Below are 26201 nucleotides of genomic sequence, written 5' to 3' on the forward strand. Positions count from 1 at the left end.
CATTTCTCAGAAGTCAAGGCCAGAGCAGATGGCCTTTAGCTCACCAGGTTGCTAATGATTGCCAACTGGGAGCAATCACTGAGCGCCCCAATGATGTCAACATATTATAAGAAGGGCTAACACAACCAAATGACTGAAAGCCATGTTCTAAAACAAATGCAAAAAAAAATGCATTATTATTCCCTTTGACAAAATTTAATTCCTACAAATTACAATATTGACAGCAGCCCCCTGTGCTCCAACTCAGTGGTGTGAGACTTGGGAACACAGGCTGCTAGAAATCTGAACTTTTACCACTTTTTCCAAGTGGTAAAGTAAGCATTCTATGTAGCACACCTCATAAGCAAGGACGTAGCATCTGGGTCAAAGGATGTTATAACTCCACTGTATTGGACCCACATCAGGCCATTAATAGAGTATAATGAACCCTTTTGCATGTACATCACCAGATACCTGCAACAGCTGTTGAGATCTCAGAGGTTTCATAATAAGAAAATACAGAGACTCCAAACCATGACCTATGTTGAGAGGCTGAAACCCCTGTCACTTTACTCTGTATCTTATAGGCTGCTGAGAGATGACTTGTGCTTGGCCTATAGGGCAATCTCCAACCCTGCCCTAATGGAAATGCTGCACAACCACAAGTCAAATGGCACAAGAGTCACTCTCTCTAGGGATCTCAACCTAGCTTGTGACATTAACAGATCATGCTGGAGAGACAAATATGTCTCCCAGAGACTGCTGCTTCTCTGGAATAGACTCCCTATTCATGTAAAACAGAGCTCCCCACTGACCCTATTCATATGCAACCTAGATAATTGGATTGGAGACCGAAAATTCACCCCTAGAGTGGCACCCATGTCTGTTCATAAATTCATTCTGCAAACTACCCAAAAAAGAACAAATGGGAATACCTGGGGTTAATATGGCTAGGCTTGTAAAGGCTCTAGGGCCACTAACCTAGTAACTTCCTATGAACCTATAAATAACTGGTTCCAAAATCATGAACTGAAACTAAATGCAAAAAAAATGCATTACTGTATACTCTGGGAAGACAGCTACCCCAGGAAACTAACCGCACTGTCAATACACCCCTAAGAGTAGACCCATTTGTTTGGGATTTGAGAACTTATGTGGACAGTGACCTAACTTTTGACCAACATGTGCTTATTGTTGCAAGAAAGTCCTTCTATATTGTTCAGCTTATAAACAAAGGGATTTTGTCTAGATCTAGGAATGTTATTGTCCCTTGTTACTCAGCCCCCATTAGTCTAATCAGTATAATGCCCCCTTTGGCATTCATCTGTCATATGTGCAATGACTGGAATGCCCACAGAGATACCTTACTAAAAGGATACACAGTCTACACAACATGATCTACATGGACTGACTCAAAGCTGTCACTGTATTTGGTATCCTACAGACTTCTAAGAGGTGACCTGTGTCATACAAAGTGTCCTTTGACTTATTACTGATGGATTTACTGCATGTCAGCAAGTCAAATAGCATCAGAAATACTCAGTCCAGGGAACTAATTTTTTTCTGCATCATCATCTTCAGTGAGAATACTGCTGCTGTAGAACAGACTCTCCATCCACATAAAACAAAGTTCATACCTCTCCATATTCAAAAGCAACTTAGAAGGGAAACAGAAAATTTACTCCAGGATTGTCCCCTGTACTACTAATGGACAGAGGCAGCTCCTAAATGCTTTATCCTATGTATGAATCCCCTCAAATTGTTTATGGTATGTTCTCAGTTATTCTCATTAGGGGTAATATATAACTATCAGCCATGGGATAGATAAGGCCAATCTATAACTAAATGGGATAGGTTATTTTAAGCACAAAAAAGGAAACTGACTAGTCTTGAAATGGTCCACAAAGGCAGCTAGCCTAGCACTTAACTATGAACCTATAAACATATGGGTCTATATCAGCATATCGAATGCTGAAAACGGCGATGCAATTTCATTGAATGAAATGTTTGAAATCTCAAAAGAGCGAACTGACAGAACATTGATTTCTTTCCCAGGGAAAGAAATCGGTGTTCCGTGCAAAAAAAAAAAAAATTGATACTTTAAACACTAACAGAAGTGGGGGGCTTCGTATCCCACATCCCCCAATGTGGGGGGCTGTGCCCCCACACCCCCCCTACTTAAATATACCAACTTTGAGACTGCACCACAATGGAGGAAATAGCAAACTCAGATGATGGCCCACCGATTTCTTTCTCTGAGAAAGAAATCGATGTTCTGTCAGTTCGCTCTTCTGACATTTCGATCATTTCAGTTCGATGAAATTAAATTTGGTGTTTTCAACATTCAAAATGCTGATAGGAAACCAAACATACTAATTCCACCATGGTACAAACACAAAAAAGGATGAAGCCTTCCAAAAGAAATTAAGCAGTGCTAGCACATACTTAGAAACCACACTGACAGTGATTTCTTATGTAGAACAATGATCAGGGATCTCAACTTCACCAGGATAAATTTAAAAAAATAGAACCTAGTCCAGTTTGTTCAAGAGCAGTAGAGAAGCCTTAACAAAAATTGTTATGCCCTGGTGCATGATATAGCTCTTCTCAAATACCATGTGATTAACCAGTAACTATCAAATATACAGCTACATACACTGTGATAGGCGATAAGTTAGTGCTGTCTGGTGCAGTGGGAGATTTGATACTAAAATCTTAAACCCTGAATTATGCAAGACAACCAATCAATCAACCATTGGGAGCATACATTAGCACTATTCTGCTTTAGGTTAAAAGATATTTCCTCACACGATTGTTACCTTATTACCCAAAAGAAGTGTTAAATGCATCAGTTGTGCAGTTCATTATGCTACATTATCTGATTCAATAAAAACATAGATATGTGAAAAATATGTTTACATTCCCTGTGAAGCAAAGATGTTTTGGGGGTTTTAAATGAAACTGGATTTCATTAGAAGGAAGTATTTCATTTTCTATCATTTAAAATCCCTTCTGAAAATGTAAAAAGATTGGAAAGAAATAATTATACTGCGGCTAGACTAAACTTTAAAATGTATGTGTCGGCATACCCACTGTACTGCTTAATATCTTAATAGACCATCTGCCAACCACTGAAGCATTTTGCCAGAAAAGCTGTGAAAGAAAAAGAAACCTGTCAGTTTTGCTTTTGCTGACTTTGCATACTTCATTGTGCACACATTGGCCCATCACTGTAACTGAGCATTCACCAGCCACTGAAACTTTATACCAATAAAGCAGAAACCTATAAATGCGGAGTTGATTTTTGCACTCTTTCCGGGCCGCAACTTTGTTTAACATTTTATCTGCTGTGAGTATTAACTAAATGAACTTTATTCTGCAGAGTCTATAATATTTTCCCATACTAAATTTATAAACTGCAAATGTGTTTAGAGCTTTTGCTGTCTTAAAGACATGAAATCTCTGCAAGAAAGTCTACCACTGGCTAAGTTAAATAAAATGAATGCAGCCCTAAGGTATGCATGTTTTTTTAAGTTAAAATCAACAAAAATAAGGAATACAAAGTAAGGTAAGCAACAGATAGTTTCTCATAAGCACAGATGAGGAGAATGAGCAATGCATAACACTAACTGAAGGCTAAAAGCTTTCCAAATTAATCGTGATAATGTGAAGCAATTAGTAATGCTCTCCAGAGCATGTTTTGTTGAGGAAATAATGTCTGCCTAGGGGTGTTGTGAGGGCCAATACTGCAGGCAGACGCCTCTTCTCCCCTGGAATGGAGTTATTTCCCAATTACACATATCCTGGATGGCATTATTGTGTATAGAGAATGGGCTATCTGCTGAATTATTTTGTATTTTTTATTACTATTTTTCTTATATTTTTAATGCAAATAGTTCCAATGCCCAATGTTTCAAAGTTGCTGTAGCATATGTAATTGTTGATGGAAAAAGTAATTTAAATTCAAAATATGTTATGCAACTATTTAATATCTAAGCACACACACACACACACACACACACACACACACACACACACACACACACACACACACACACACACACACACACACACACACACACACACCGTGGTAAGTTGACTTTTGTACTCTTTTTGTACCAGAATTTTGTTTAACATTCTATCTGCTGTGTATATTAACTAAATGAACTTCATTCAGGCGTGTATCTAATATTTTTTCCAAAATAAAAACGCAACTTGCAAATGTATTTAGAGCTTCTGTTGTCTTAAAGACATGAAATCACTGCAACAAAGTCAACATATAACACACATACAGACACATTCAGAAGCACAGACATATACACAGAAACAAACAGCACACATCTATTCACACACATACACACGCACGCAAGCATACACACACCACACCTACACAAACACTCACACACACAGTAGTTACAGTGACTTTGTTGAGTGAATACACTTTAGATGTCTCTCTGTGATCAAATAAATGAAAAAAATCATGAAATGTAAAGCACTGTCACCCCCCATTTATTCTCCCTTATTTTGCCACATAGTGTTGCTCTGTCCCTTCTGGAAGTAATTATTTTCTGGTAAACCACCGAGGATTAAAGTCAGTGCTGCCTCTGTCTCTCTGTCTGTCTTTTCCTCTCACCTACACTCTCGCTCTCTTCCTCTGTCATCTCCGTCTGTGTCTTTTACTTACAGAGATGCATACAAACACACTTTCCTGACTTTTGTATAATTTTGTTTAATTTATGCTCACTAAACAGCATAGCTGAGTTTATTGAGTGCAAAATGTTAGCTGTTTGCTTTTTTTCTGTCTGAGCTTTACGACAAATTAATATGCTGCTGTGATAAGGCAGACTTGATTTTTAGTGGCCATTACCTGCACTGCATCAAGAACTTCACCACATCTCCAACAATTTATTTTTCTTGATTTATGAAGACTCTTCCCAGGATTCAGGAAACTCTGTATAGGTTGTGCGCAAAGCCTACTCAGAATTTACATGTATGCACACTAGTGCGTGTTGAGCAGCATACTGTGCAATGCATATTCATGCTGAGAACTGTGTCTAAGCAAGTATTCATAGCTGGCAACAATGTTGTCGGCCAGGAAACTGGGTAAGTGAACACGGAGTGCAATGCAGATTAAAGCAGAACACTTAACGTCCGCTGTTTGCACAGAATGCCACAGTGGTCACCAGGACTTCACAGATAGCTCTCAATCGACATATCTGCACAAAACTATACATAATGCAGGGACAATAACCCAGAAATAGGGACATATTTGACATAGATGCCTTATAGAAATGTGGTAGAAGTAAATGCTCTGAAGGATATGAAATATGAAACTCAAACATACCTCTCAGTCTCTTATCGCAATAAATCTGAACAAAGCCATGACTTATGGGGGCAAAGGCCCCAAAATAGGGAGAGATTTTTAATACTGTTCTTACAAACTTAGAAATAATAGGCTTTACATTAGCATGAATTTTCTGAAGAGCATGAAGTTTGAAACTGAAATGTCTGTCATTATTTTCTCACTTATTTTCTGACTTCAATCCACAATGACATGCCAATGATTTGCCAGAAAACCAAAATGTTATGAGGAAAATATCAAAAATATGAGAGAAACATCTGAACTTTCTGCAAACATCTGGACAGTTGAGAGGTTTGAACTCAAATGTATGTCATAATGAGTCACATCAGTCCTGAGATCATCCCAGTGATATGGAAGAAAGCCACGCATTTGATATCAAACACATTTGGACTTCTAGGCATCCTGTGAATATCTGGACAGTTGAGAGGTATGAATGCGAAGTATATGGTCCAAACACAGTACAGGACAGTGTATGTGCAGTGCAGAGTATTATGATATCCCATTCCTGGCATTCTGTGCTGTGTAAATGATCTGTAATGGTACATAGACTGCCATATAAAATAAACTCACAGGGGAAGTGTGTGCATTGAATAGGGACACACAGATGAATTGTAAGAATGTTAACAGGGAAAGAGGACATGTGAAATAACCTAATGTACAGCAGATGAGGACATGTCAATGGAAGATGGTTGTAGCAGCAACACCAATCCCACCTTACTGAACTAGAATAGTCCAGTCTTCAGAGTTTGCTGATCTCTGGGCTTTGGCTTGGTTCCTGTGCTATTCCATATCCTTATTTGGATAAAGGGAAGCTTCTTTGTTCACCAGTGGGAGTGGGGAGCACTGAGCAGCCTATTTGTCCCTAGAGCAGTGGTTCCAGCCAGAAATTTGTAGTCTATTGGCCATTTTGGGTCAATTCCTAGGTCTTTTCAACCCCCTGCTATAAAGTCCCACCTTACTGAACTAGAATAGTCCAGTCTTCAGAGTTTGCTGATCTCTGGGCTTTGGCTTGGTTCCTGTGCTATTCCATATCCTTATTTGGATAAAGGGAAGCTTCTTTGTTCACCAGTGGGAGTGGGGAGCACTGAGCAGCCTATTTGTCCCTAGAGCAGTGGTTCCAGCCAGAAACTTGTAGTCTATTGGCCATTTTGGGTCAATTCCTAGGTCTTTTCAACCCCCTGCTATAAAGCCCGCTTTAGCGCTTTGTGATTTAGCAGAGTTGCCCATAGAGCACCATCGGCGGTTAAACAAGGTTAAACTATTTCTGGCTCCGTAAAGTCTGCTGTTCAATTTTTCCCTTAGAATTTCTCTACTTGCAATCTAAACAGTCTATTCTCTATCTCAATAGCTCAGCACTTGCTCCTAAAGCATTTTTATATAGGTAAAGTACTTGTATACTAAACAAAGTACTACATTAGCCTAGAATCCCCTTGAGTACCCATTTCCCTATAGGTCCCTTCTGACTCAGTTATACAGCAAACTTTTTCACTTTTTCTAGCATGTCGAAGGGTCAGTTGCTAGCGTCCTCTCCTGTTCAGCTGGTGAATCTGGGCATCTTGAGGCAATGTTACAATTGCCTCATGTACTCAGACAACCCACTCCTTCTCCCACAAAACACAAATACATGTGAGAGATGCAACTATATAGCCAAACTGGAGGCTGAGCTCTCTCAACTCAGGACTGGCAAGACCAGACAGGAGGAGAAGGAAACCACACACACAAAACCCAGTTTCACATAGAACTATCACAACTGCAAAACAAACACATAAACACACAAAGACATACTCGGAGGCACTGATCAAAATCTACCAAAACTACAGAGGCCTCCAAAGCAGACACCCAAGCAACTGCCACCTCAAGACATAAGACATGCAACACATAGTTCTCAAAGTCAGTGTGCTAAACAGTCACAGCCCTTAAGGCCAAACACAATGCCAGACACACTTGTTATAGGTGACTCCATAGTCAGACACACTGACGTCCCACTCACCAGACTGAACAAGGAAAAGATCACAGTTAGCTTCCTGTCAGGCACTAGAATCCGCCACATAACACAAGCACTCAGGTCACTCCACAGCAAGTACAAGTATGACTCAGTCATTGTCCATGCCGGCCTGGACTACATGAAAAGAGACATAGAGGAGCTCTCAGATTATGTAGCCCAGGCCGGTATGACCCTGACCCTGAGCAGTATCCTACCCTCACCAAGAATGATGCCACAATACAGAGACAAAATGATCAGCTTTAATAATTGGCTTAATTACTGGTGTCATTCTAAGGATCCAATGTCTGTCTGCCTGGGATGACATGCTTGACAAGCCACGCTCAGCAAGGAGACGGCTTGCACCTGTCAACCCTGGGCTTCGGATATTGGCAAAGGCTCTTGCCACCCCATAGTGCCTTTTTAGGCAAGGCTCAAATGATAAACCTACCTAGAAAACAAAAATGGAGAAAAACTAAGGGTAATACTGCTCAATGCCAGAAGTCTAAACCTCAAGATGCAGCCCTCCTCAGTATGGAGAACATCGATGTTTGTGCTGTGACTGAAACCTGATTCAAGGCTCCTGAGAGCACCCCAGCACTATCAGGTTATACCTCATATCATGCGTTCTGGCCCCAAAATCCGGACCGAACTACAAAGGAGGAGTATCCATATTCATAAAGGATACCCACCTCCAGGTTAGTGGCAACGCACAAGCATCGGAGACCATCCAGGTGCAATTAACCATAGGTAAAACTGCCCTACAGTTTGTAACATGCTACAGACCACCTTCTCAAACTCAGGAAACCCACACAGCCTTCCTGAAGACACTGGAGAATATAAATGTCTCTCCAAACACCATCATATTGGGTGACTTCAACTACCCAAACATAGACTGGGAACATTACTCAAGCCCCAACACCTAGCCCAAAGGTTCCTTGAGTTCATAAACTCAAATGCTATGGAACAACTAGTCACCATTCCCACAAGAGGAGAAAATATACTAGACCTGATCATCACAAACATGGGGACAAAATGCTCCACACGGAAGTATATCCCTCATTGGTGAGATCAGACCATAAATTAATCTCACTGGAGATCCACATCCCGCCCCCACTCCCAGCAAAGACCACAGTGAAGAACTTCTCAAAAGCAAACTTCACACTTCTTAAGACTGGAGTGGTATCCTTCAAGGCCCCGAGCCAGTGGAAACCACAACCCACGTTGCTGAAACCCTTACAAATGCCTTCTAGCACCTCCAGGAATGTATGGATCAAGCAATCCCTAATAAAATCAAGACCTTTTCCACCAAAGGCAGGCGCCTGGTCTGGTGGACTCAGCCATAAACAAACTCTACAACAAGAGGAGAAAGCTACTACATGACAGAGCAAAATCCCTAAATGGGAAGGCATCTCTGATCAATACTAGCAAAAACTACGATCACTCATAAAATCATCCAAGGCCAACTTTGAGAGAAAAATCGCTAATGACACAAAAGACAATCATAAAGCCTTCTTTAGCTATGTTAGAAACCTGGGTGGAAACTCCCAGATATGTTCAGAATTAGTCCAAAATGATAAAAATCACTGAACCCACAGACATTACCAACATACTGGCAGACAGGTTCAGTGCAAATTTCTCCCTCCCTCCCCCAAAGGAGAAATATCTATCCCACCAGAGTCTAGCCTCCCAAACATCTCAGATGCCCAGGTGAGAGCTGCTCTCTCTAAAGCAAAAACACAGCATCAATGGGACCAGACGGTGGCCCCGGCTGTGTGCTACACGAACTCAATGAGGAACTAAACCCACACATAAGGCTGCTGTTTAATCCTAGCCTTACTACAGGATCAAAGAATGGCGACGGCAACTGTGGTCCCACTCCACAAAGGCGGTGCTTCTACGGACCCTGGAAATTACCGCCCCATAAGCTTGACGAGCCTTGTCTGCAAAGCTATGGAGAGGATCATAATGGAACTCATAAATAAAGACATTGGGGACCTACAGACACTGGATACTACCCAATTTGGCTTTGTCAAGGGCAGATCCTGCCTCTTGAACTTGGTCGACTTTTTCGAAACAGTCACTAAGGCCATTGATGAGGTTAAGGCAGTTCACACAGCCTACCTTGACCTAGCAAAAGCATTCGACACAATACCCCACTCGGGCATCATAGAAAAGCTCACCAGCTTAGATGTAAACCCATATGTCACAAGATGGGTTGCAAACTGGCTCAAGGACAGAACACACAGGGTTAGAGTTGCTGGTGCCATGTCAGACTCTAAGCCGGTCACTGGGCCCCCTCTTGTTCGGCATTTATTTTTCTGAAGTGCAGGCAAACATAGGGGGATTGTGGCTGACAAAATTTGCAGATGACTGCAAACTGGGCACCATAATTGACACTCCATCAGACACAGACATCCTCCAGAAAGGTCTCATAGAAATGGATAACTGGTGCCAGAGCCATGGCCTTAAGCTAAATGCCAAAAAATGTATAGTCATACCCTTTGGGAAAAACAAGGTAATCCCTAATTACCACATAGGTGGTAATCCATTAAACACGGAAGAAGTTATCAGGGACCTGGGGACCCAAGTTGACAGTAACCTCTCTTTTACACTCACATTGCCAAAGTGGTTAGGAAGACCTTCTACATTGCCCACCTGATCATGAAGGGATTCACATCCAGATCAGGAGAGGTCATTGTACCCTGTACTCTTCACTTATCAGACCAATGATTGAGTACAACGCCCCATTCGAATGTACCTTACCCGACACCTGCAGCAGTTGGAAAGACCCCAAAAGTTCCTCACCAAAAGGATAAAGGGCTCAAACATATGTCATACGATGCCCGACTGAAGAAACTCCAGCTCTATTCAGTCGCATACCGTCTGCTCAGAGGTGATCTGTGCCTGACATACAAGGCCATGTCCAACCCGGAATTAATGGACATGCTCCACCTCAAAAAATCCAAATCCACCAGAGCCACGAGAGCAAGAGACTTAAACCTCAACACGGATATAAATAGGACGTGCTGGAGGGACAGATTCATCACCCAGAGACTCCCTACACTATGGAACAGAATCCCAGTCCATGTGAGGCAGAGCCCCTCACTGACTCTGTTCAAGAGAAATCTTGACGAGTGGATGGGAGATCGTAGGTTTACCCCGGGAATCATCTCTGTATCACTGCTGGACAGAGGCACAGCAAACTAATGGGTATAGTATTCTCATCCTAAGGGGTGGTGAAAGCCACACACACTCTGGCTAGGCTTATAAATGCCCTAGGGCAGATAGCCTAGTATGAACCTATGAACCTATGAATCTATATAGTACAGTAAGGCTGCACAGTGAAAATTTGATTTATGTGACTGCCACACAGAGTGAGATAACAATGGGGAGGATATCTGTGTGAAATAAGCATCCTTATGAATAATGCAGAGGACATCTATCAGGGATCTGACATACAATTGGGGTAGGGTGCATATTGTGAAGCTGTACAAACTGATTTGCCTGAATATGAGTGTAATCTCAGCAGAGGTCTCCAGTGGGGCACAGGTAAAGGCTCTTTGAAAACATGAAAAGACCCAACCACAATCATGGACGATATCAGAATAATACCACCAGTAATCCTATGCCTCTGACATACCATATGTGATTTAGAGTGATACGAGATGATTCTGCACAGACACATCTGACCAACTATTATGATACATCCACACTCTATGAGGGTAAGCATGCACACTGTCCTGGCACTGTAACATCTGCTGGAGGTGTTAGGAGGGACACTGCTATACTTGTATGCGACATTATGAGCAATACAGGTTAGGTGACTGGTATGCATGGCATATATATATATATATATATATATATATATATATATATATATATATATTTATACCTCACAAGAAACTTATAACAGCTGGAGAGACCACAAATGTACCTCACCAAGAGGATTACTGGCCTCAAACATACGTCCTATGCAGCCCGACTAAAAACCTCTGTCTGTACTCAGTGGCATATTGCTTACTCAGAGGTGATCTCTTCCTGACTCACAAAGCCATGTCCAACTCAGAATTGATGGACATGCTCCACCTAAAGAAATCCAAGTCACTGCGAGCCATGCACTCTAGTGAGCTAAACCTCACCACAGCAATAAATAGAACATGTTGGAGGGATAGCTTCCTGTCACAGAGATTCCCCATGCTTTGGAACAAAATTCCAAACTACATTAGGCAGAGCCCCTCACTAACACTCTTCAAGAGAAACCTTGCGAGTGGATGGCTAACAGAAAATACACTCCTGGGATCACTTCATTGGCTCTGCTTGACAGATGATCAGTTAATTAATCAATGGAGGCAGTGAAAGCCGACACACTCTGGCCAGGCTTATAAATGCCCTTGGGTAGATAGCCTAGTACCTACCTATGAACCTATGAGCCTATATAAATATATATATATATATATATATATATATATATATATATATAAATATATATATATATATATATATGTGTGTGTGTGTGTGTGTGTGTGTGTTTGTGTGTGTGTGTGGCACAATCCACACTGTCACGAATGACAGCCATACCAGTAATGTTGTCAAACACCTATGCATGTAGTGTATGCATCAGCAGAACAGATAGCACACATGCATCTGGTGTAATAACTTGACTGGTGTTCCGCACCATCACACAGTCATGTATATGTCACAAAAAGAATACCTAGGTATGGGCAATGAGCTGTGTGACAGCTCACTGTGACAAAGGTAATACACTTCAGTTGCACATCACTGGTAGATGTCTAGAGATGTACATGAAGAAGGGTGCATTGTGCTCAGTTATTGTTGTGATAAAGGCTGGGAACTATGAAGCTTTTTTTGCCTCTGATGTGGATGTCCTTCACATACTCAGTACTTGTGTTACATACACGGGAGTAGTCAGCACTGTGACCACATGGTGGTGGATGTTCCACTTACCATCTACCCCAGGACACAGGCCACATACCTATTGGTCTGATTATAGAGTGTGATGTCCACATTATATTTGGGTTGCGTGTTTGTTTTCCTGACTTTCTTGTCATTGCTGTTGTTGTCATGGTTGTGGCAAAATCTTTGGTATGTGTGGATACCGTGTGTATTATACTAATATCACAGTTAGAGTCAATGATTGCCCACAATCTGTAGACCTTCAAGCAGCTGTTTGGATGCAGAATGTGTATGTCATCTGAAATGTCCATCACTTAAATAAGGATAGGAAAGGGCCTAGCCAATAGCCCTGATGCATGGATCTGATCACTGGTCCTGAGATATAGGTCACTTCACACATTTCAACATAGTGAGATACCACATATGTGATACTCTGGTCTACCCACTTAGTGATATAGCTGTTTATGCCACATATGACAGTGTTGATTGAATACCTCAGTGTGGATTTGTGTCAAATGCCTTGACCTGGTCAAGTTCCATAAGATGATAGTGCTGTCATCATTCATGCTCTTGATGACCTCTTTAAAGACATCTATTGGATGTAACAGACATGATGTAACATTAACAACTGACACAGGTCTGTTGCACACAGCCAGAATATTACCAGTGTCCATTTAGAAAAAGTCCATGATGACATTGTGAAGACTGTCAGCCAAGCTAGCTAAAATTTTGTAAATAATTCTATGTCATTGTAAATATTAATATGATCCATAGGCTTGTCTACAAATGTAAGTAACCTGTATGTTATGTGGTGAGCTTCAAAAATGCAACCACAGTGCACCCTGCTGGAAAAGAGCAGACATGTATATGGACTATATGCCTGTGCAAAAGTATGTTTTCATATAGTAGAAATTGGGACATACAGAATTAACTTGCAGACTCTGAGAAAATAATAAAGAGTTTTATGAGTGTGTTTACCACAGCTAGAAGCTAGAATGTCTACAACTAGAGTTTTTTTCTATTGTCTTAAGACAGAAATAATTACTAGGTTTAAAATGTAAATGTGTTAATTGTTTTACAACTTCCAGTTTCAGGCAAGCTTCTAAGAGATCAGTGTCAGCTTCTAAGAGAGAAGTATTTTTCATAGAGACATGTTAAATTCTCTTGGTATCTGTTTAGCCTGGGAACTAGAGGCAAGTGTCAAATAGTGATGTCATCTAGCTACCTAGCAGTAATGTATATTATCAATGTAAAACTATCTCAGAGAGAAGGTCTGGCATTTTGTATCTTGTTTTGGACCTGTAAATATCCTCTTACCAGCACTTGTCTTTGATCTGTAAGTAAGACTTAGATCATAGTATTTCTCTTAGAAATAGATAGATAGGAATATAGCAGGATTAGTCTAGATGTTTTCTGTATTTAGGTGAGACTGTCCTGCAATGTTGTTTTAAAACATTTTCTGTGATTCTGAACTCTTTTGTCACTGTGTTGAGTTAATGAGCATTGTCTTGCACTCTCTTAATTGTGGCTGGTTTTGTTTAGAGATATATAATCTCTTAGAGTACTTGCATGTATTTGCTAACACTGTACAGGCCAGACTTGAATAACCATTTGGATAATAGTAACATTACACAGTAAAATTGGTCACCCTTTGTAAGGGCCTTTTAGTAGCTGACAAGTAAGGGTGGTTGGCGGCAGTGATTTCTACCTTATAGTCTGGGTAGAAGGGGCATAGCTAGTAAGCCTGTGCCAACCCTCCCCAGGAGTGTCTGTGTGTTTGTATATAAACCAAATCTCAAAGTGTGTGTGTGTGTGTGTGTGTGTGTGTGTGTGTGTGTGTGTGTGTGTGTGTGTGTGTCAGCTACGTAGGCAGGGGCACAAAGCACTGGTTGGACAGAAAGGGTGCTGGAGATTTTGGCTTGACAAACTCAGCTGACATCTTAACCCTATAGCTGTTCCAGTGGGGAGTCTTACTGGGGATCTGGAGAGAGAGGGAGAAACCAGCCCCAGACTGATTGTGATCTCTGTGTGCTCTTAAGGGAAATTGCACTTTTCTGTGTGTGTACTTGTCATCCTCCCAATGTGCACATCCTGCACTGGTGTTAGTGGTGAGGACTGAGGCTCCTTGATTACTGGGCCAGTGTAGAGGCGTCACAGACATGTTGGTTTACCTCACAGTTGAGGAGAGTCTGAATGTCTCTTTACATGCATGCATCAGGTGCTGTTCCCCCCAACTCAGATGGATGCATGTTGATGTACACCCTTCTATGGGAACATAGCCCATGTCAAGGGTATGTTGAAGTGTGTATTCAACTGTATCAGGTGTATGTGCTGAGTTATGCCATAGGCAATCTGTGATGTTGTCACAGCCCATTGATTGTGTCTGATAGGCCTGCATGAAGGTAAGAGAGTGCATAGGGCCTATCATGATCTGGTCTAGGGTTTTGGCACAATACCCCACAGAGGTATTATTGAGAAACCCTCACAGCTGGAGATTAACCCTTACTTCACTAGCTGGGTAACCAATTGGGTCACCAACAGAACACATATTGTAAAGGCTTGTGAATCAACTATACCAGTAGAGCTGTCATCACTGGAAAACCCCAGGGGTCTGTGCTTGGACCTTCGCTGTTTGGATTCTATTACTCTACAGATCAGGCTAATGTATATGGCCTTTGGCTTTCCAGGTTTGCTCATTCTTGCATATTGGGTGCAATCATTGAGTCCACCAATAATGATAACATAGTACAGGAGGAGCTAATGCAGACAAATGATTGGTGACAAAGGCAGACAATCTACAAATAAATGCAGAAATGTGTCTACTTTATGTTGTCCATCTGAAAAATGGAATTGCATGTTAATCACAGCATTGACAACAGTCTTACTACTATGCTGAAATCCAGTGTGGCAAGCACTGGGAACACACATTGATAACAATCTGAACTTTGACCACCAAGTATCCAGACTGGTATTGAAAGCCTATGTTGTGTACATCATAAGTCACACCATCATATTCAGAACTTAAGATTGTATGACAGCACTGTACTAAAACCTCATCATAACACTAATAGAGTATAATGCTATCTGTTGCATGTCCCTCACCAGACACATGCAGCAGCTGCAGAGGCCACATGACTTTCTCATCAAGAAAACACACGGCCTAAAAACCATGCCATAATGCATGTGGATAGATTAAAAGCCATGTGACTGTAATCTGTCTCATATAAATTGAGGTAAGTTCTGTCTAGCCTCCAGGCCAGTGTCTGTCCCTGTCATAGTGGGAGTACTGCATATCCACAAATCGGATATAGCTGATGACATCAGCAGTGTCTGTTGAGGAGAATATGCTAATAACAGTATCCTCCATGCTGGCGTAGAAGGCTCTCTGTAATGTCAAGCAAGAGCACAATAACACACACACATGCACAATTGACTGCTGCAGTGAGAATAGAACCTCCGTCTAAGTACACAGACTACAGAACACAGTACTTTACACAAGCGCCATGACCCAAGTTTGACTTTACAAGACTGCAGGTCAACTTATAGTGGATGACATCAGCAGGGTATGTTGGAGAAAAAATGTTGGGAGGCCTACATGAAATGGATGTGTAAGCATGTGCAAATATCAAAATACTGTCAATCCATGGCAGTGGAGCAATAACTGTAGGATACACAATTCTACTCTCCTGTCTAAGCACACACATACAAACCCACACACACACACACACACACACACACACACACACACACACACACACACACACACACACAATTGATTGCAGTGAGAACAGAATGTCTACCTAAGTACACAGATTACAGAACTCATAGTACTTTACACAAGTGCCACGGCACATGTTTGACTTATACAAGACTGTAAGTAATCTCATAGTGGATGATATCAGTAGGCTATGTTGGAGAGATTTTGGGAGGACTGCATATTTTCATAGTGTCATAGGTTCATAGAAGTTTACTAGTCTAATGGCTCTAGGGCATTTACAAGCCTAGCTGTGTAAAAACACAAATACCCTTATTGAGTATAGTTAGATTGTCATTGTTAGTAGAGTGATTTTGTGAGCAGCACTGACTGTCTCTGTCAATGAGGGACATCGGTGTCAACCTTCCAGTTGCCAAAGTTACACTTGAATAGGTTCATTGAGGACCACTGCTTCACAAGCAGTCAAAGACTATTACAGAGGACTGTCACTTGATGAAAGATATAACTGTCTACCCAGCATGTTCCGTTTATGTCAAATGCTAGTTTGAAATCCCTGGAGCAAGTTATTATTGTCTCATGTGATTTTCAGATGTCTAGCATTTCCAGTAGGGCAGGGTCTGAGACTGCTCTGTAGGCCAGGCATAGGCATGATACTAAGTACAGTCACAGATCATTCAGTCTTTCCATTTATGTCATGTTTTGGAGGCCCTGGACCTGGATTCTCCTGGTCACAAATCTCTGTGTTTTCTTCAGTTGCTGCAGGTGTCTGGTGAGGTAGGGCCAGAAGGCAGCATTGTGCTCAGTTAGTGGTCTGATAAAGGTAGAATACAGCAGAGCTATGACGTCCATGGTTTTGGATGTGATGGCCTTATTTAAGAGGTGCATAATGTAGAATGTGTGTCCCACCACTAAGGACACATAGTGATTAATGTGTAGATTGCTATCAGCATGTGTTCCTAAGTCTCGCAACACTGTGTTTCAGTTTAGAGGAGTGCCATGTATATTATAATTAGCAGGGGTACTTCATTGCCAAAGGGGACAATGAAGGATTGTTTGTTTTAAGGTTCAGTCCATGAGTTTGGCACCGATCATTTGTATGTGTCAGCACCTTCTGTAATATGTTACCATCATTGGGGTACTTTGTATGACTGTGTCCAGTTAGCAGTCATCTGCAAACTTGGTGAACCACTGGCCATCGACCTTTGCCTGGGCTTCAGACCAAGAGTTCTAAACAGTTGAGGGCCCAGCACAGACCCTTGTGGTATTGCACTGGTAAGTGGTCTAGTGGTGGAGGTACATTCCCCAACTTTGACACTGTGTGTTCTGTCAGTGAGCCAGATGGCTATCCATCTAATAATGTATGGGTTAATTCCCAGATGGGAGATTTTTTCTATAATACATGAATGAGGGATTGTGTCAAAGGCCTTGGATAGCTCATCATAGTTTGCATGTCCTGTAATCCCTCATCCAGGTATTTGGAGTCAGTATCAAAGTAGTCCACTAGGTTTAATATGCAAGTTCTACCCCTGACAGAACAAATATGGGTCAAGCCAAAGGTGTTGAACGTCACCTATGTCCCTGTGGATAAGGTCCATGCTGATTTATTCCCTAGTCTTGCAGATAAGGCTTTTTAGGGTTATGGGTCAATAGTTCTAGTTATGCATTCTACCAGATTAATGTGCATTGCATATCACACAACACTGGAGTTTAATGTCTGTAGTGTGGGTGATATATGTGTGAAAAAAAAAAAAAACTACTGAGACACTAGGATTGCAGCGCTTGGGGAGAACCAACACATAGCTGTTTTGTAAATATGTGACATCTTATTAGATAAGGCCTTCAGTCTGTTATGTTTCCACATGTAATTTCCTGTCATAGACAGGAAATGGACAGTACATAGCAATAATGTCTAATAATTTTTACTTTTCCATAACACATTGAGCAGCTGGTTTGCGAGGTGGTTGGCAAAGTGTTCACACATGTGAAATACAGATTTACAATACTATTCATGTTTGTATGTAACTAATCAGTGAGCAAACTTGAGTCACATTGCTAAAATCTGACAGCTAGTATTGAGTGTATAAAACGCACCTGCTGCTTAACTGACTCTATGGCAGCAGGTGTAAATGCTTTGATACATTAGTTTTTGAGCTCAGATGATACTTGGTTCGAATCCAGGTGTATCTAATATTTTTAAATAAACATTGTTAATGCAATGATATGCATTCTTTATTGTAATTGTGCTACTGTTTGTTTACATAGTGCAGGTTTAAATGGTATTGGGTGAAGGCAATCACAACATTTTGTCACCGCTCAATGTCGCTGAGCATTGGTGCACAATGCGCACCTCCGTACAAACATAGAGTCCAAAAAGTGAAGGGGCCCATTGCTTTTTTTGCTACTTATTTGCATTGTGTGTGATTCTAGGCTTTCTATTATATAATCGAAGATGCAATCCTTCAAATGCGTCTTGATTAAACTTGAAAGCACGAAACAGCAAAATAGTGAAACAGCATATAAGTGATTTTTTTCCCTGGGAAAGAAATCACTTGGCCACCTCCATTACTTTTCCAATTTCATCTCTTTAGTACAGTCTCAGTGTTGGTATATTTAAGTAGGGGGGGGTGTGGGGATAAAGCCCCCGACTTTTTGTAATGTTTTGAAGTTTTTATTTTTTTATTTTTTTTGTGGAACAGTGATTTTTTTCCCTCGGAAAAAAATGATATTCCAAGTTTTCAGGATTGTAAGCTTTCTCTTAAATGGGGTCGATAAATCAGCATTCGCCTTTTTAAGCATTTGCTGATTTAATATAGACCCTGATTCTATGTTCGACCAGATTAAAGATGTTAAAATGGGATAGCTAGGAAAGTTGAAACATAGGAGGAATTTAGCCATTAAATTACTATTTTTATAATGACAGACTTAGCATATAATTCAATATTTGGGAAACCAATGCCACCTTCCTCACAACTTTTTGTATGCCAATCAAAAGATATATTTGATTTTTAAGAAGTTAAGCAGACTACAGTTTATATACTTTAAAATCTTTTTGGAAGGGAGCATAATTAACTACTGTGTATAAAATAAAATTTTTGGTAAAATTGTCATTTTAATCATTGAAAGTATGTCTTCCATTGTAAAAAACAATGTATTACATGTATTATATCATTTAATTAGTATATCAATTAAATTACTATAATGTATGAAAAACCAAATCCTTCCAACTAGATGTAATATTAATTCCCATATATTTAATTTGCAATTTTTACTAATTAAAATCCTTATAATTTTTAAAAATATATATATTTTTATTTATAAGCAAAATTTTGTTTTAATATGATTAAATCTTAAACATGAAATCCTTTCAAAATAGTTTGAATTACCTATATGCTCTATTCATGATTCAGTATCACCACTCATTAGCAGAATATCATCAGCAAATAGCCAAATATTAGAGATATAACTCCCATCTATTGAAAAACCCTTAATCAATGTTTTGAACCTGATGTCATTTGCAAATGTTTCTATAGTCAAAGTAAACAACAAAGGAGACAAAGGACATTGTTATTTTGTGCCTTTTACTATTTTAAATGAGCTAGATAATAAAGAACCTATTTTAACAAAAGATAACAAATTATTAAACATTTATGTTATTAAATCTATAAACCCTAAGGAGAAATTATATTCTTTGAGCACTTTAAACAAATAAAACCAATTAACTAAATTAAAAGCTTTATTTTAGTCGAAGCTTATAATCAAGAGTTCTTCCTTATTTTTATTAGATATATCTACTAATGAAAACAGTACTATGTTATCTTGCATTTCTAATTAAAACAAACCAGTTTGACCATCTTCAATTAAATAAAGCAAAATGTGATTTAATCTTTTCACCAGTATAGACAGAAATATTTTGTAATCTACATTTTAAAGAGAAATGGGATGATAAGAAGAACATCATTTTGGAGCTTTATCTTGACTTAAAATATGTGAAATCAGAGAAAATCTCCAAGACGGAAGAATGTTTGATGTAGTTCTAACTTCTTCAAAAGCTGTTAACAATATTTTTAATTTATTATCAGTAATTAACTTATATACATCAGGTATTATACTCTCCAGCCCTGGGGCCTTATTAGTTTTAAGACTCTTAATTTGTTCTTTTAATTACCTAAAAGAAAATGACTTATCTATTCTAAAATTCAGTTCTCTGTTTTTTATTTATTTAACATTTGTTTACCAGGAACATCCAATTTGGAACAAAGCCAATTTTCAGTGAAGGCCCGAGGAGAAATGCTCCAGATGCATATTTTTGCAATGTGGGAGGAAACTGGAGCACCCAGAGAAAACCCACACAAACACAGGGAGGACATGCAGATTCTGCACAGAAGGCAGTCCAGCCAAGAATCGAACTAGAGAACCTCTTGTTGTGAGGTGACAATGCTACCACTGCACCACTGAGCCATCAGGTTAACTTCTATTTTATATTTTCCTTCAGGAAACTGTGAACTAAATTGCTATTGTCTAGCATTGACTTACAATTATTAATTTGTTCACTTTGCTTTCTGAAACATTGTAATATAGCTTTTAGATTAATTGCTCTGTTAATGTTGTTCTCAGGTTTGTGTGTGACCTCTTTAATGTGATCTATTTAGTCTATTTTATCTAATAGCTAATCTATGTAGATTTTTAGGATTAATGAAAAAAGATTGTAATTTAATTTTTTCAAAATGTATTGATATCTTATGATGAAGTATTCCTATATAGCTCTGATTTAAGACTTTCAACTCAGAATTTGCACATTTATCATTATTTTATTATTTAATTTTAATTTATCAATATGTAATTAGAAAACAATTAACTCTTTGCCCCACTCTTTTCTTTTGCAAGAATACCAGCTTTTAATTCTGCCATATAAATAAGTTTTTAATGAATCACATAAAATAACATCTGTAACTTCACCATTATTATTAAACTCCATAAGTAGGTTTAATTAATTTAAAAACATTCCTTAAAACCTATAACTTTAATTATATAAGCAGGAATTCCCTGAGAATAAATGAAAGTGTTAGGCTTCAATTAGATAGTAAAAGTAATTGCATTGTAGTCAGTCAAAGGACATGATATTATTAATACTTCATCAGTTTTGGAATATAATCAACTAGCAGTAAAAATTTGTCAATGCTTGTTTGGATACCAAATCTATATGAATAGTGTGTATAATTAAGATATTCTGCCAGTCTTAAATCAGATATATCTCATATTCACTGACTTTATAAAGTGATCTAAATGTTTAGCAACTGTGGATAGTCCAGGTTTTTATCATTGGTTGTATATTTTCCCAATAAAACACAATTAAAATAACCAACTAATAAAATGTCCCTTTTGAATATAATGCTATCATGCCTAAATATATTTTAGCCACCCTAGATCCAATTCCAGGAATCCAATAGGCATTGACAAACATATAATATGTTTTTATTTACCTCAGTTATAACCAATTCCATCATACCATCTTTATCAGAAAAGTATTAACTACCTTTGGCATAGCTGATAACTTTTTGCAAAGAATAAGAGAGCCTCTCCTTTTTGAACTAAAATGAGAGCCCACTCTATACATATATATATATATATATATATATATATATATATAGGTCTACCTGATAACACCAACAGCCAAAACATCGACAACGAAATAACCGACACGAAAAAAATGAAAAAAAATAAAAGTGCAAAAACACGAAACTTCACATGCCCGACAAACCAAAATCTCGACAATCAACAAAACAAATACCTTTCCCGAAAAACACACACACAACACAAGCACACCAAAAATCTTACAAACCTACACTAACCTTACATACACAACTATCTATGTACTAACCTTAACCCAAACCCTAACCCTAAGGTCCGTCACTATCGCATACTTATCTTACCCGCACCCTAACCCTAACTCACTTAATCCGCCCAAACCCTCAAGTCTGTCATCACACACTTACCTTACCCGCACCCTAACCCAAACTCACTTAACCCACCCCTAAACTAAAACTCTGTCACTATCACACACTTACATCACCCGCACCCTACCCTAACATCCGTCACTATCGCACACTTACCTCACCCACACCCTACCCTAACGTCCGTCACTATCACACACTTACCTTTACACACATCCTGACCCTAACGTCTGTCCCTATTGCACACTTACCTTAACATGTTGGTGTTCTCAGCGCCGGGATTCTCAACTGTCGGTCTTTTCCATTGTCGATCATCCAGTGTCGGTGTTCTCGTTGTTGGCGATCTGCGATTTCGGTGTTTTCAGGTAGACTCATATATATATATATATATATATATATATATATATATATATATATATATAAGCTTTATGTAATTGTATGTATTTAATTAAACTCACTCTCTTTATTGGATTATTAAGACCATTAATATTTAATGAAATACATTTGTAAACTGACATCTTTAAAGATAAACAATTCAGATAAAACCAAATTATGGTTTAGAATCAACTGCATAAACCCAATTTTAATAAAGCTTGCTATGGACAAGTATATTAAAGTTACTACTAAAGGATTAATTATATAATTATTTATACCTCCTAACATGGAATAAAAAATTCTTGGTTTGATAATGTCATTATATAAACCACTCACTAACATCACCAGTGCACTACTTAATCCCTACTTCTTAATGTTAATTAAATAACAATGTAAAATAGAATATATAGGCACACTCATATTATAAATGTAATTAGTAATATCAGCAGAGTAACTGCTAGCCAACCTGGTAAATGCTCCGCAGCTACATAAATAATATATAAAAGTCCACTGTGGTAAAAACGGAGTCAAAGCAGGAATGTCCCAATAAAACCTGTATTTATTTTGCAATAAAACCAATAGATAAAACAGGATAAGCGTGCTTTCGCTAATACAGCTTCATCAGATCCATAAAAAATCCCCATTATGACATATCTATATATAGCTAAATTCAAAAAGTTTGTCCAATCAAACTTCCTAGTTAATTAGAACCTATTATGAGGAATGTGCACACATATATATATATATATATATATATATATATATATATATATATACATATATATATATATATATATATATATATATATATATATATATATTATTTGCTTATATATATATATATTTTGCTTGCATGTATATTATATACATTGGTTTTAATATAGGTATTGATAAATATACGTATTTTTAGTTTATAGCAATGTGCAATAGCAAGCTATTAAAGGGAGATACTCCTTTAAGGTTCTAATTAACTAGGAAGTTTGATTGGACAACATTTTTGAATTTAGCTATATATAGATATGATATAATGGGGATTTTTTATGGATCTGATGAAGCTGTATTAGCGAAAGCAAGCTTATCCTGTTTTATCTATTGATTTTATTGCGAAATAAATACAGGTTTTATTGGGACATTCCTGCTTTGACTCCATTTTTACCACAGTGGACACTCATATTATAGTTCTCATTCTTCTGTAGACTAAAATCAATGCATAATAACATTCCTTTTGATGATTAAAATATTATACCAATTAGAAATTAATCAAAGCTTATATAAATCTGCTACATATGAACTCCATAACATCCATTATATCATTGCTCAACATATACTGGACTCTTCTAAGAACACAAAATTCATAATATACCAGCTAGAACCTTATTTATATTGTCAAAATACTTCTAAATGACAAACATATATCATATAATCTGTTAAAATCAGTATTTAAAATATTAAGCTCAGTACAAATCTCATTAGGCTTTTCAAATTATATTATGTATCATTTTATGAATAATAAACTTAAAACACTCAAATGTTTCATCTTATAATATTATTATAGCATTTTCTCTCCTTTCTGTTCTTTAGTCCTAGCATGTTATTAGGCATACTAAATTTAAAATCTAAGCACCCCATAAGAATATTATATTTTACCCAACACCTTACTCAGTTTGATGATATTAGTGTCAAATATCAATAATGTTTAATGATACAATACATATGGTGTCTCTCTTTTATGAAGGAGAACAAATGTTGTTTACTTATCCACCTGATATTCTATAATAAAGCTTCAAACTATCTAAACTGCTACTTTTAAGACAGTCAAACAAATTTACATATAGTACCTGTATAAACAAAATGCTTATTGCTTTGGGAAAAAAAAAACATTAAAACTGAAAACCCCAAATAGATGACATGAAGCTTATAAAAGAAATATACTAACACTCTAAGATATCTAAACTAATACTATATAAAACAGCATAAATAATGCATCCTAAAATATCAATTACTTTTATGCACTTATAATAACATATTTTCCTATCATATTTATTACAATAACAATCTCAAAGACTATACTAATCATTTATCAGTGATTTAATATATATTTCATTCAAGCTTACTAATATAATCCATTAAACAAATTAATTACTTATTTTGTACTTCAGTATACAAAAAAAAGATATAAATGCCACATATAATATAACCAAAGAAAACAATTCTACCATTAAAAAAAAATACTATTTACTTGGGTTTTCTTCATTTCTGCTTGTTTGAATGTTCTAAAGCAAGCTATTCCTGTTTCTGTAGATTTGAAAGGTCACAGAACACTTCACTTTCATGATGAATCCAAAATGAAGCTGGGGTGCTGCAATGAGTAAAAGCAAGATTGTGGCTTCTTTTAAACAACATTCATTTGACAATAACAAATGTTAAGTGGGAAAATGAACAATAACAGTTGTTTTTAAAATGAAATATAGCTCACAATTGTACAAGGCGAGCCGTGAATTAAATAAAAATTTGCAGACATCTCTATCGATGAGTGTAATGTCCTTTTAAAGAAAAGCAGATTCATGAAGCACATGGCCTTGAAAATAATTGCCTTTATTATCAAGGAACTGTGAACTATGCAAAAATCGTGATGAAACACACTAGGGAAATAAATCTGGAGTTTCACTGTGAAGTCAGAGCAGCGAACAAACCCTCTCAGTCCTTTCTGTAGGAACCTCTCCTATGAGCAGTCATCCCTAAATGAGAAGACCACAGCAGGGCAAACCTCAAGCTAACAATTTTTTTTAAATTTTTGAATTCTGTTGCTGGGCACACTGTGCTGTTTTTTTCTGTTTCATTCATGCCATAAACATGCCCAGCAAATATAATAATGCAAAACTAAGTTGTACAGTTAGTAAAAACAAGGCAAAAGGTACAAACCCAGGCTTCAGAAACAAATTCTGAAACAAAATACCACCATAAAAATGAGAAGAATTATGCAATATGCTGTCCCTAAAAAACGGACAAAAAAGAATGCATATCACTATGTCAGTTCGGGGGTTGAAACAGATTCTGTGGTCTAGTACTGTGTTAAAAAGGGATAGCGTGGATGTCACTGACCACATATTCAAGAAATAAGAGTACACTGGAAAGACAAAGAAATGATACAGAATTTTTTCCTTCCTTGGAAATATCTATCATCTCTTTTTCCATATAAAAATGTTGGTAATTGCACTTAGTACCATTATATCACAAAGCTGGTTGGACATAGAACAGAAATGTACAATGTAATGTGTAGACAGACACTTCCATCCTTCTGACAGCTATTGTCTGCAGAATTGTTATGCACAACAACGAAGAAAATCCCTGACCTGACTGTCATGTTTACTTTGCCAAGGCCTGACATACATCAGGCAGTAAGGGCTAAAACAGACCCTGAGTAAGCAAACAGTGAACATACTGATGATCGGGCAACCAGGCCAGAGGACATTTGTATTTACAGATTAAACTGAGAGGCAATTTACTGTAGTCTACATTCTGTAAGTGTCTGAAAAGTAGGGACATCCGCAAAATGACAAATGCCAGTACACTGGTCCATAGTCCTCAACAGTATCAGTAAAACAGTAGATAGTAGCCAGAATCTATACAGACCAGGTGGCTAAAACAGATTGGCACCTTACGAAGTAGCCATAGAATTATCAGGTTTGCTGCTGGATCTCAAATTCTAAAGGAGAGCCAATGTACATGAACCAAACAAAGATTCTAAATCCAGTACTTCAACCCTAAACAAGCATAAATGTATAAATAACTTTATAAATCCAATGATAAAGAATTATATTTCCAGAGATGTTCTGTGGCCAAATGTTTGACAAACAGATACAGTAACAAAATTAAACTCCTTGAAATGCTAGAGCAAAGTGTAAATCCATATGTAAGAAG

This window comes from Protopterus annectens, chromosome 2.part1 (assembly GCF_019279795.1).
Source record: "Protopterus annectens isolate FY-2018-M chromosome 2.part1, PAN1.0, whole genome shotgun sequence".
Taxonomy (NCBI): domain Eukaryota; kingdom Metazoa; phylum Chordata; order Ceratodontiformes; family Protopteridae; genus Protopterus; species Protopterus annectens.